The sequence below is a fragment of the Anas platyrhynchos genome, chromosome 8 (assembly GCF_047663525.1).
Source record: "Anas platyrhynchos isolate ZD024472 breed Pekin duck chromosome 8, IASCAAS_PekinDuck_T2T, whole genome shotgun sequence".
NCBI lineage: Eukaryota > Metazoa > Chordata > Aves > Anseriformes > Anatidae > Anas > Anas platyrhynchos.
In genome coordinates, this window is record NC_092594.1 from 10,685,411 (window position 1) to 10,696,802 (window position 11,392).

Here is an 11,392-nt window from a genome sequence, read left to right on the forward strand (position 1 = left end):
CTTTATGGATTTGAGCAATTAACAGCTTAAAAACCACTCTGGCACAGCTTTGCTACTGCATGAAAATAGATACATTCCTTCCCCCTTCAATCTTAGAAGCAAACAATAATAACATTGGCGGTGGTGATAAACTCACCAAATTTAAGTCAGGGTATTAAATAGCTGTGAGGATGGATGCCAGTTCAAACTATCATGATGTTCCTCTAAAAAATAAAAAATAAATTTAAAAAAATCTGTTGATTGAAATTATAAATTTTGATATTACACATATATAATCATATCAAAAACAGCTGACCTTAGATATCTCTGAAAAAATATTTCCTAAAGAATTTCTTTACAAGAAGACAGTAGGAAGACAAACAGCAGCAGTTTGTAGATTTATGTTCTTGACTCATGGGTTTTGACAAGAAGTTTTTTGTTTTCTTTTTTGTTGTTAAGCAAGTGGGTGAATACAGGATGACAGGAATAATGTGTGTTCTTAACCAACTTGCTGTTTCAAAACAATGCTGGGAAGCTGCTGACATATCAGTATGTATCACTTGTACAGCAAAACTGCTGGAAGGAACTCAGAGAGCAACTTCATCTACAGTTTCAGATCTGCTCACCAAGTTCCTTGGGGAAAGCACCTGGCTCCAGACTGCAGGGTTTCTCCAGGGGCAGTAAACTTCTGATTTTTCTCACCATCCTGATACAACTCATAGTCCTGGGTTTGTCTTGTGCACCCAACGTCCTGCCATCCCATCCAACCCATCCCTTGGTTAATGACATCACTGAAGTGGAAGACATTCAAAAACTGGTGTCTCGGTAGTACAGGGAAGCACATACTGGAGTTCAGGGCTGAACCTGGGATGTGACTGGTGTGATTATAAAACACATAATCCAGAACAGATATACGTGTGAGAACTTTCAAACAGAAAAGAAGCAGAAGAGGTGTTTTGCATATCTAATACTAATGTATTAGTACTACTCTAATCCATTAGTATCTAATACTAATGTATTGGTATTCATACTAATGTATGAATACTAATTAGAAGTATTAGAAGTGAAAACTCCTACATTTTACTCAATGGTTATTCAGTAAAAACAAAATATGTTGGCCTTCCCCCATATCAAAAGTTCTTATAATTTTCCATTGTGAGATACACATATTTTAATTGACTTCTGATAATATTAGTGATACAAGGATAGCTGATCCTAAATGCTGTTTGCAACATTCTAAAAAGGAAAGGGTTATGGCTGCAGAGCACTATAGGGCAAAGGTAGGAGAAATATAGCCCATCATCACATCTTCCTTTGTAAAGGTTGAATCCTGTGTCTCACATACTCTCTGACAAGACTCATTTATTTCTACAGTGCAGGTCTTTACATTTAAGAGAACGTTAAGACAACCTTCAACTCTTTTCACTTGAATACACTTTTCAATCAAGGATACTATAAAGGAAGTCCTAAATGTGGTTATCAAACACATTTAAAATGTTCAGGGAAATGGAAAATATTTTTCAGTCAACTTACTTGGAAAACGCAAGACATGCTTCAGAAATATCAAAGACATAGAGAGAAGCTAACTGCCTTTTATTTCCTACAGGAAATTTTTGCTGGTGAGATGCTGAACAATGACTGTTTAGATGAGTTTATTCAATCCACTGTAAGTCTAGCATCCATTTTATAAGCAGGCAATTAACAATCACTGTTCTAAGCTCAGTAAAGATCTCTGCTGAGTGTGCATGTAAGGTTAAAAAAAGGTCAGCTGTCAAGAGTAACTGGCTTCACGGAGAGGGAGAACTGATGCGAGTGTGGGAGAGATGGCTCTGTCATCATGTTGATCATCATCACCGCCACTAGTTTGGTTGCTATAGACTAGATATGAGTAAGACCCTATGGCAAGATGGGTGCAGGACCTGACCCAGTCAGAAGCTAGCCCAGCAGGAAAAAAAAAAAAAAAAAGGATTGACTGGATGAGAAATTCGGATTCAGTAAGTAGCTAACTCTTCTTTTACCTACCATAGGTGAATGGGAATTTAAAGTACGAAATAACCTCTTTTGGCATCAGCTGGACTCTGTTGACCAAAGACCACTGTATCCCAAAAATACTAGGATCTGCAAGGAATGAGATGAAGAATAATACAAAAACATTATTATTTGCTTAAGGTAACAAAATGATGGGGCTTCATTTGGAATGGTAAGTACCAGATTGATCACCACGTATGAAAGGTGATGCTGCTCTAGAAGTTTTGGAGAGGGTTACAAAGATTATAGACATATGAAATGCATTTCTAGACACAAACACTTGAGTGATATTTTGGCAATTTTTTTTTCCATTGAGAAAAGACGTAAGACAGAATTGCACACATTAATGAACAGTAGAAAAGCAGTTGATGACCAACTCTTTGTCTCCGTATATAGTAGTTCAAAACAAGGGGACAAAGGAGACATATTTAAAGCCATTCAAAGGAAATACTTCTTAGAAAGTGTGTAATTAAACTATGCTACTCTTATCCACAGGAAGCAATTTAGGACAGTACTTCAGCAAGAGTCATAAAATGGCTGGCAATTTAGACTTATGACTAACATCAGTGATTTGGAAGAGAGACCAAGTCTTATGCCTGCAAACTTAAATTTAAGCAACTTATATCAGAGAAGCAAACAAACAAACAAACAAAAATACTGTAGAAGCAGCTGTTCCTAAATCTGTCTTCAGGGGTGTTTTTTACATCCTCTTGTGAAACATTGGTTGCTGCTTATTACCAAAGAACTGTTTGTGCATTTTTTATTTTATCCTGTATGGCAATGACATCGTTCCTTATGAAACAAGCAACAGTAACTCAAGGAAGGCTCTGTAACACCATGTTACAGAAGAATTTAACCTGGGATGACCACAGGAGATCATCAAGTCCATTGCCCTGTTCAAAGCAAGGCTAACTTTGAAGTGAGATTAGTTTACTCAGGCTCTTTTCTGGTTGAACAGCAAAAATCCTCAAGGACAGAATTTATACAACCACTGAGTAACTTGTTCTGAGTGCTGAACCACCCTTGCCATAAGCAATTTTTTGCTCACACACAACTAGAACTTCCCTTGTTGCAAATGTAATTCCTTGTCTTATTACTGTTCACCTCTGAGAACGGACTGTGTTCTCTCTAACCCCTGGTAAGCAGAGGGATATTGAAAGACTACAACCAGACCAGAAATACACTTTGCCCTTCTAAAATGGATTTTTTAATCTATCTGGCAATGGTGTTTAAACATACCTGCAGATTACAAACTTTTAATTGTAAAATAGATTAAGTGGGATGGAAAAGTAATCTTACACTACCCACAAAGTTTCTCATACTTTGGCTTTTAAACCTGTAGTCAGTATATTCTCAAAAAAATCCATGATTTAATTCAATCTAATCATGACCTCTTTAAACTTAGGAAATCCTACTACATAACTTGCATAAAAATATCAAGAAATATATTGATCAAACTTATTATATGAAATTGAAGGTGCTTCTTATGTGTATGTGTCTCTTGTACTGGGATATAATCGCAGGCTGACCTAGAAGATACCCTGTAATACATTCCTTTTATCTAGACTGCAGACTTCTGTCTCTTCCCATAAAAAAACAGGAGCCCCAGGATGGATCTTCTTAAAATGTATATTCAAACCACATACTTTCCAGATGTCTGTGCTTGACATTTCAACTGCAGGAAAGATACAACTAAAAAGAGGTATTCATCTTTTAACTAAAGGCAAGGATATTAATTTTGCAGCTCAAAATTGACACCTTTTCTTTTCAAGTGTCATAGACTTGAGCTCTGATTACACAGTCTTCACAGGCATCAACAAAAGAAGCTCTTGTTTCATCTTTGCTTCATGCTGTTGGTTTATGGCTTCACATATTCATTTTGATAAATCTCACAAAGTGCTACCTTTAAATGAAGTTTTCATTATTAAGTTTTTGTCATTAACGGTGGAAACAATACCTATGCAAACAATCTTTTATAAAATGAGATTTTTAAAATGTTCCACTAATTCAGTAAGCTCCATAATATTTCTTTCTCATCTGTTTCCTTACTACTCTCTAGCCTGTTTTATTTTAACTCTTATTTTACTCTAGGACATTTAACAATGGAGTTTTTTTTAACCTCTGGTCAAGGTTTCTAAGCACTTAAAACATTAGAACCCAAATAATGTACATTAAAAAAATAAATTAAAAAAAAATAAAAAAATCCCAAGGTTGTGAAAAGCATGGTAAAGGCTTTCATCTTGTTTGCAATGAACAGGAGAAGGTGTGGTGGCTAGTCTTGCTCCTGCCAGCCCTGAACACAATTGTCACAGCTACCTCATTTCATTTCAAACAGACAAAACTGGAGTCAAACAATCTTTCTGCAGCAAACCCAAAATCTACTCTCATCTACAGTACTTCAATGACTCAAAAAGAGACCTTCCACCACCTCAAAACTATCCTTCTTTACCTTGATTTCAGTTCCTTGGAAAGGCCCAGGTCTCAAAAAGGAGCAATATTCTAAATTGATTTACACCTTCTGGAAAACAGTTCTTCTCAGCTTTGCTAGATGAAAATCGATTTTGTGAACAGACATGCCATTCAAAACAGTCCAAAAAGTGGCCAAGCTAGACCTTAAAGATAAGCATTTTTTTTTAGTGTTTAGTCTGCAATGCTATTCTAATTAAATAACTTCAGTTTTTACTTCACAGAGATACAGTAAGAAAACACTATTTAAAATAAGTTTTTAACATTCTACTCTGAGTCAAATATAAGCTCATAATAAAAATACTATTATGTCAGTAGCCTGACTACCTTAAAAAAAAAAAAAAAAAAAAAAAAAAAAGAAAGAAAGAAAATTCGGGTTTTCCTCCAACTGGATTTTATAGCAACTAATTTTTAAAAGCAACTATGCAATATGCTTACATTTGCTTTAAAAAAATACTTTGAATGTTAAATATCTAAGTGAGAGCTCTTGAAATGCAAAAGTAATGCTCACTACTCACTCATACTGCATTAAATACAATACAGACCGCATGCAAAATTACTCCTTCATAGACTTTGCACATTCAGTCCTCCAGCTACACTTTGTGAGATCACTGTCAAATCCCACCTTCCTGCTGCTGACAGCTTACAGCAATAACGTGTAGCATTCTTCATGCTACATTCTCTCATGTCCAAGACATTATCTAGAAATCTAGGTAGCTTGTTGTTGGAAGATTGCTCAAACTCTCTCTTGCTTTCTTCCATTTTGAGAAGATTACAAACCAAAATAGTATAAAGCAGAAACTCCAAAACCTCCCTGAAACACCACCACTGGATATCAAACTCAGCAAAGTGGTGCTTACTCCCTTGAAAACAAAGGTGTTGTGGATGCTAGAAATTTACATAATTTCAAGTGACAAAACAAACTGAAAACAAATTAATTGCAAGTTACTCAAACACAGAGAAGCAAACTCTGACTCAGAAAGCCACCGAGCTTCAAAACGGTTGGAGGCTGGGAGTGCATTTGGAGAAGGTGTTACTATACGCTTTGATTTCCCACAGCATTTTTCAGGCATTAACTTTCATCTACTGCTAGTTAAAAATTTGGTCTGACCTACTAGCATGGTCATTCTTATGCTCTCCATCAGAGTCATTCTTATGCATCTCCATCTCCCTTTAACTGTCTCTTTCTAGATAAGTCTTTTCTATATTGCTACCTACTTTCTGAATCCAGGTTCCAAAATTATGTGTGCACATTTAAAAGACTGCAGAAACCTTGGGGGGCAGCCAGTATCCATCTCACTTTGCCATTCAGTCATGCCCAAGGCTGAACAGATGCATCAGTCATAATCTAATTCACTCCTCTCTCATCTCTGCATCAAGAGTGCTTTGCTAATAAGAACCACAACAGTTTTTCCTATTTTTTTTTTTCCCACATATAAAGAAGCTAAAATCTTAGAGATTTATACAGCCCCCATCTATTGAATTAACAGTGAGCTAGATACAGGAAAGAAAAAAGAATACATGCATGCTACTGGTAGAGCATGCTCTTCAGTTTCTTGTCACTGCAGATACTTTCTACAAAACAGGGAATGAAACAAAGAAGAATTAAGTTATCTCAGCAATGTTATAGATCTAATAAGCAGAATATTTCAGTACATCTTCATTTTGAACATAGAATTATCAGCCTATTATTTAGATGTGGAAATAAATTCTCCTGTATCCTATACTTTTTTTTTTTTTTTTTTTTTTTATCTGCTTCTACAGCTATACCCCTTTCTGAGCTGCTAAACAAGGGAAGTGGAGCACAATTCTGCCACGTTCTTGATTTTTACTTCAACTCAGACAATTTGGAAAGAGTTATTTATGCCAACATTGTCACAATTTCTCAAAAGAAGTGATGTTGTTTAATCAATATGAACAAATCTGATGCTATCTGCTCTATCCCTACTCTGTTATCAGCAGAAAGGCCATTTTGGCTGTGAACTAGAACAAAAGACTCAACAATAAAGTGGCGCCAGAACTATAGTTTGTATCTGAGAAGGTTTTTTCTTTCCTTTTTTCCCAGAGCTTATCTACATAAACTAAATTATCTCCCTAAAATGTTTATTTCTGCATGCTTTTCAGATAAGAGTGTCCAAATGAATTATTCAGCAGGGAAGAATCATGCCATCACCTACTGCTATGATGCTTAGATAGGTAGAGAGGGACAAAATGTTCCTGAATTTTATTTTATTTTTAATATAATTTTTAAAATTGCAGGGATTCATGTTTTATCTCTATTTATTTTATTTGTATTTCTGATATTGAAGGAGGGAAACCAAAGCATAATCTGTGGTAAAATTTTAATACCCCAAGCCCATTTCCCGAAGTTCTCCCTTCAGCTGCATGTTAGAAGCAGTGCTAAATGATCTAGTGCTATGATTTGTTTTGCTTTCATGCATACTGAAGTGTATGGGAATGTAAAAAGTTAGTTTAATCTCCTAGGTTTGACTAGGTGCAGTGAAAAGGCTCTGTGGCTTAACAGGTATCAATGTCACAAAGTTACATCACAGTAAAAATTAATAAAGTCTCCACCACTCTGTCTCTCAGCCCTTGAAAAATATGGAAGAACAACATAAAATACATCTATCTGAAATGTGTAGGAGTGTTCAAGACATGACATCTGTGTTGGGAACATGGATTCATTCAGCTTCTATGGCACCATTTTTTTCAGCTGCTGACAGCATATGTCCCATATCTGCCTCTCATTCAAACAAAGGGAAACTAAGAGAAAAATAGCATTAGGTCGTAACACTCTGATTTTTACAATTAAATGCAGCAAAGAAAAATAAAGTCATTCTGGTTTCCTCATATGCTCCTTTCTGGTTCAATTATGACATACTTGTATACATTTCATTATTTCAAGGAAAAAAAGATGTCATTGTTGCCCCCAAGTCAAGTTGTAAAGTGACATTAAGTACAGAGTTCACATTCCTCTAGACTCACAGACCCATCTTCTGACCCATCTTCTATTTATTTATTTTTTAGTAAATCTTCAGTTAGTCCTGGCACAAATCTTAGGATTTAAATATCTGAACTTCTTCACTTTGCAAAAAGCAAAAGGTGTCCTTGCACACGTAAATTTTCAGCCAACCAAAAAACCGTTCCCCTTGTTTCATTCACAACAAATCATAGACATATCAGACTCACCAAGAGGAACAAAGAACAGAGTTAGCAAAGAAGACTTCACACCCCTGTATCTCAGTTTGGCCATTTTGTGCACTTCAGCAGCATCAAAAGAACTACACAGGTGGAAAGGGCAGAGGGATGTAGAGCGGATTCCCTGCTTTGTTGCCTGGTAGCTACCCAGTTACTCAGAACAATAAATTTTTACTAAGATGCCTGGTAGCTAACAGGAAAGCACATTACTCTTTTTACAAACATTTTGATATTTCTGTTAGCAAAACCTCATCACTCTGGTGGCAGGATATATAGCATATGGACCTCAAAGACTGTGATGTTTAAAGACAGTTGGGCTGCACACAGACAACAAAAAAAGAGAGGTAGTTTCCTGATATATCTGCTTCTCTCATTTCTTTTTTTTTTTAAATGCAAAGCAGCTTTGAAACTGAATATACATGTAGGTTCAAAAAGTGTCAGCTTTTTTACTGGTCAGCTGAATGGTTACAGTAAAATTCAGACTGGTTGTTATGACAAAGATTTAAATAATACAAAAGATGATACAGGGATTAAAGGATTAGAAACATAATTAGTGTCAGTCAGTACGGTTTTATGGAATGTAGGCTACAACAGAAAATTTGTATTTAAGGTATTTGGACTTACGAGGCATTTGTGCCTCAGAACTCCTCTGAGGGAATCTATCCTATAAAGGATTGAGAAACTGTAATGGGAATAAGGAATTGAACAAGTTTCCACAGTGATTCTCTAACAACAACAAATATATATATATATAAAGTTAATGTAAAAAAGGCTGTTTATGTAATCAGAGCTGCAAACATTAGGAATAAAGAAACAAAATCACCTCTTGGAAAAGCAGCAGCAGTACAGGAGCATCATATACAGGTCTTTTGTTGACACCTTACATCATACTTTGAAGTACTGGAAGGGATTTAGAAAAGAACACATGGTTTATTTATGTACTGCAGAAAAGGCCTTATAGACAAAGGTAGGCTTAAAACAGCTCAAACAGCTCTAGTTTATCAAAGAGACAAGAGACAGCTTAATTACAGGATACAATTATCTTGTGAGAGGAAAGGCATAAAAGGCCAGACAAACTGAATTAGCACTTCCGTAATGGGATTTATTAACTGTTCCTTTCAGTATACCTACAAAATCATTTGAAAGCATTCTCAAAAAAGTTTTTAAAAGGTTAAAAACTTCTTCTGTTTGAGCTTTATATTTTAAGGAGGAACACGTTTCAAACTAGTTGTGGCGAGTGAGATTTTATAATCACTTTCTAAAATTTATACTCATTAAATTTATAGCATTGACATTTAGCATTGCCCCACAGCATTTCTGGGATAAATTCTTGCTCAGAGGACACAAGGGAAGAGGTAAGATGAATGGGGGAAAAATAAAAGTCATCTTGCAATAGCACTTAGGTGCTTGTATATACTGTGAACCTGAAGGGAATTTCCAGGAAAAAATATACAAGCACCTAAGTGCCGTTGTGAGATGACTTTATTTCTCCCCCATTCATCTTTTACTCAGATGATACTCAGAGGTATCTTTTTATTCCTTCTAAGGGACTACAAAGAGGGAAAAACAGCACAGAAACCGCTATGCCCCTTCTCCAAGCAAGTCTGACCACAGCCCATTCAGAAAAGGCCTAAGAAAGCAAGAAATGCCTTACCAGGTGTGACCACTATGGCAGTACATCTCCAGCAGTGAGAGACTGTTCTGGGACAGTATACAGACCTGGCCACTTTCTGCAGTGTATTCCCTGAAAAATTTCTGCCTATTCCCTTTATTATTTGCTTTTGGACATTTAGTCCATTATTTTTTTCTTTCCCCTTTAGGCCAATTGATACTGTCTTCCTCCTGGAGCAGCAGCTTCTACTTTTTTTCCCCCTTGCTGTGAGAAGTACCTTCTATTATTTGTGTTAACCTGGTCTACCCCTTGCTTGAGTGCCCTGCAGTTCTGGCATGGCATGATATAGCCACCAGCAGTTCTGCATCTGTTGTTTGTTATCAACTACCTTCACAATATTGAAAACTTCGGTCATATCTCTTCCTCCTTCAGAATTCCCTATCCAAACTGAAAAGTCCCGTACATTTTAATGTTTCCTTTCCCACCCCCCCCCCCCCCGGTCCTCCATCCTCTTAATCACTTTGGTTTCTTTACTTTTTATCTTCTACGTGTGCTACATCTTTATTGCAATACAGAAGCCAGAACTGTGCTCAGTAGACAAAATGTGTGTGCACTAAAGTTTCACACAGTTGAAAAATTATACTTTCTGGTTTGCTCACAAGCCAGCACAGAGACAGGCCTGACATTATTCTGAATAAATCTGCCTGGCACCACCTCCAAGAAATTTATGTCATGGGCCTGTCAAAGCTCTCCTCCTCCTCTGTCTTCAATCTTTTCTTCGCCCTCCTACTGCACGCTCACATTCCTCCAAGCCAAGTCCACACTGCTCTCCCATTTTTCTGCTACACCCCCACTTTCCAAACCTCCCATTCCAACTGTAAATAAGCATAGGACCCTGCATGAACTGATTTACTGTGCACAAAACAGTGCAGAACGTGTTATGAAGAAGACGAGAGATCCGTACCCCACCTCACCCTGCAGCTAGCTCCCAAGAGACATCTGCATTTGTACTGCTGTTGGTAGCAGCTGTTAGCATTTTTAAAGAATGGTAAATAATATGAAGAAATTCCTTTCACATATCTGTCAGATTTGGTGTATGCGAGTGTGTTTGGAGGAGCCAGGCCCACAATCCTGTGCCTGACACAGTGCCCCAGGGCTGCTGGGCCTAAATGCGCTCCAATACCTCAGCACGCGCATGCGTAACCTCGCTTTGTACCTCCCACAACTGCCTTTAGAGCTGAATATCACTGACCTAATGAGTCAAAGCAGCACTGCTGTCCAGGAGAAGAGATATAAGGGAGAATACCATTAAATTCCACCTCTCATTCCCTCTCATCTTTGCCTGTGCACAGAAGGCCCACTGTTTTCACAGCCATTTTCCCAGCACTGGAGAGAGCACGTGGTGGCAAGGGGCACTAGCCAGGGTGAAACACACAGGCACAGGTTGTCTATTGAAAGGAAATCTGTCAGGCAAGTAATCTGATTTTCCACAGTGAGCAGCCTGGGAAGGGTATTGTTCCAGTAACCAACTCAACCACTGTGGCTGAAGTTGCACAGATTTTGCCTCTCCTCACTTACATACACTCAGAGTAGCTCATGCCTTTACAGAGAGAGCTTCCCCTGACACAACCTGCTATTGCTAATGACAGCAGTTTTCACTCGTTCCTTCCACAGGAACGTGCCTGAGAACTGCACAAGTTTTCCCTCAATAACGCTAACCTACACCAAGATCTCTCTAAGTTTGCATATATCAGATGAAGTCCACAGATAGAAATTAGCTACATTTTCAGCAGCTGATTTCCAAGTATAAACCATTGTGCTCTCCAAAAAATAAGCATTAGCTTATTTATTTTATTAGCTTATTAAGGGGATATGGTAAGCAGGTATTCTGACATAATATTAAGCAAGAATTACTAGAGGAATCTAAAAGAAACCCAGCAACAGTATTATCTTGCAGTGGAAATCCGTAAATGTATAGTTAATGGTAGCTTATACTCTAAATAAAGGGTCTGATTTGGTTCGTCAGGAAACAACAGAATACTACCATTAATTAGTGAATGACTGAATCCTACATAAACACCTTCGCTGTCCTAAAACTAACATATAATC